Below are 2,876 nucleotides of genomic sequence, written 5' to 3'. Positions count from 1 at the left end.
ACACCCAAATCTGCATCCCAATCAACCATCACTTTCTACATGTCTGTTTGTCTTCAACAAACAAATATTGTAGCATTTGTCTTTGCCTGGAGTTTGTCCCCACATGTAGAACTCTCTCCCACAAGCTAGTCTGATTCTTCAGGTAGTTTTCCTTATGTATGCTTCATAGAACCAAAATAATCAGTCTATGCCCCAATTCCATGCCTTACCACAGATGAAAGACAATGTGAATCCAGGGAAGACTCGCCAGTGAGAGAGGAAAATAACTAAAAGAAGCAGGAAAACAAGCCGCATATACTTCACTCAATGCCTAAAGCAGAGCACATTTCATCTGTCTACCAAAAGCTGTGATGGGCAGAACACATGAAATATTATATGGCTGAAATATTATTCAGCCACAAAAAAGAATATATCTGTGCCAGCTTGGATGCCTTTTTTTTTTTTTTTTTTTTCCTTTTTGTGGTCTGATTGCTGAAGCTAGGACTTCCAGTACCATGTTAAATAACAATGGTGATAGTGATAGTGGATATCACTGTCTTGTTCCTCTCTGTTTTTCCCCATTGAGGATGATATTAGTTGTGGACCTTTTGTATATGGCCTTCATGATGTTGTAGTATTGGCCGTCTTTCCCTACTTTGTTGAAGGTTTTTATCAGTAATGGATGCTGCATTTTGTCAAATGTTGTGGGGTTTTTTTGCATCTATTAAGAGGATCATATGATCCTTTCCTTTATTAATATGGTGAATCATGTTGATTGCTTTACAGATATAGAGCCCCCCTTGCAACCTAGGAATAAATCCCACTGGATTGTGGTGAATGATTGTTTTAATGTACTGTTGGATATAATCAGATTCTAAATTGATTTAATGTACTGTTGTATATTTTGTTGACAATTCTTACATCCATGTTCATCAGGGATATTTGCCTGTAATTCTCTTTTTTATTGGGGTCTTGTCTGGTTTTGGCATCAAGGTAATACTGGCCTCATAAGATAAGTTTGGCAATTTTCCTTCCATTTCTATTTTTTGGAACAGTTTGAGATGAGGCATTAACTCTTCTTTAAGTGTTTGGTAGAATTCCTCTGGGAAGACATCTGGTACTGGATTGTTGTTATAGTTTTTTGATTAGTGATTCAAATTCTTGCTGGCTATCAGTCTGTTCAAGTTTTCTGTTTCTTTCTTTTTCAGTGTTGGTAGTTTATATGTGTCTACAAATTTATCCATTTCTTCCAGCTTGCCCAATTTTTTGGCATAGGGTTTTCATAATGTTCTCTTATAATTATTTGTATTTCTGTGGTGTTGGTTATGATCTCTCCTCTCCCATTCATGATTTTATTCATTTGGGTCCTTTCTCTTTTCTTTTTCATAAATCTGCCTAGGATGTTATCAATTTTATTAATTCTTTCAAAGAATTAGTTCCTGGTTTCATGGATCTGTTCTACTGTTTTATTTCTTTATCATTTATTTATTTTTTTGTTCATTTGTTTTTGAGGGAGACAGATAGCATGAGCAGAGGAGGGGCAGAGAGACAGGGGGACACAGAAGCTGAAGCAGACTCCAGTCTGTGAGCTGTCAGCACAGAGCCTGACATGGGGCCCGAACTCATGAACTGCAAGATCATGACCTGAGCCAAAGTCAGAACTTAACCGACTGAGCCACCCAGGACCCTCTCTTTATCATTTATTTCTGCTCTGATCTTTATTATATCCCTTTTTCTGCTGTCTTTAGGTTTCATTTGTTGTTCTTTCCCTAGCTCCTGTAGGTGTAAGATTAGGTTGCATACTTGAGATTTTTCTTGTGTCTTGAATTAGGTCTGTATTGGTATATACTTCCCTCTTATGACTGCTTTTGCTGCATCCCAAAGATTTTGAACCATCATGCTTTCATTTTAATTTGTTTCCATGTAATTTTTTACTTAGTTTTAATTTCCTGGTTGACTCATTCATTGTTTGCTAGCATTTTGTTTTTGTGGTTTTTGTTGTTTTTCGAAATTTTGTATTGTGGTTGACTTGAAGTTTCATACTGTTGTGGTCTAAAAATAAGCATAGTATGATCACTAATTTCTTGTGCTGCTTGAGGCCTGATTTGTGACCTAGCATGTGATCTATTTTGGAGAATGTCCCATATGCACTCAAAAAGAATGTGTACTCTGCTGCTGTAGAATGAAATGTTTTGACTGTATCTTTAAAGTCCATCTGGTTCTGTGTGGCATTGTTTCCTTGTTGATTTTCTGCTTAGATGATCTGTCCATTGATGTAAGTGCAGTGTTAAAGTCTTACTATTATTGTATTATTGTCAATGAGGTTATGTTTGTTATTAGTTGTTTTACATATTTTAGTGCTCCCAACTTGTTCACAATTATTAGATCTTCTTGTTGAATACACCCCTTTATTATGATATAGTGCCCTTCTTCATCTCTTGTTACAGTCTTGGATTTAAAATCTCTTTTGTCTGATTTTAATCAATTAATCAATTTTATTAATATTGGTACTGACTTTTTATTCTTTGGTGTCCATTAGCATAAAAAATGGTCCCCCATCCCTTCACTTTCAATCTGCAGGTGTCCTTAGGTCTAAAGTGAATCTTGGGGCACCTGGGTGGCTCAGTCGGTTGCATGTCTGACTCTGTATTTTGGCCAAAGTCATGATCAATAGGTAAGTAAGATCAAGCCACATGTCAGGCTCGGTGCTGATGGAATGGAGCCTGCTGTCAGCATGAAACTGGTTGGGATTCTCTCTCTCTTCCCCTCCCCTGCTCATGCTTTCTCTCTCTTAAAATAAATAAACATTTTTAAAAATAAATAAATAAATATAAATGTAATGAGTCTCTTGTAAGAAGCATATAGATGGGACTTATTTTTGTTTGTTTGTTTGGTTT

The sequence above is a fragment of the Panthera tigris genome, chromosome C1, assembly GCF_018350195.1.
Source record: "Panthera tigris isolate Pti1 chromosome C1, P.tigris_Pti1_mat1.1, whole genome shotgun sequence".
In the NCBI taxonomy this organism is placed as follows: Eukaryota; Metazoa; Chordata; class Mammalia; order Carnivora; family Felidae; genus Panthera; species Panthera tigris.
The sequence above is the reverse complement of the archived record's forward strand: the minus strand, read 5'-3'. Positions refer to the sequence as shown.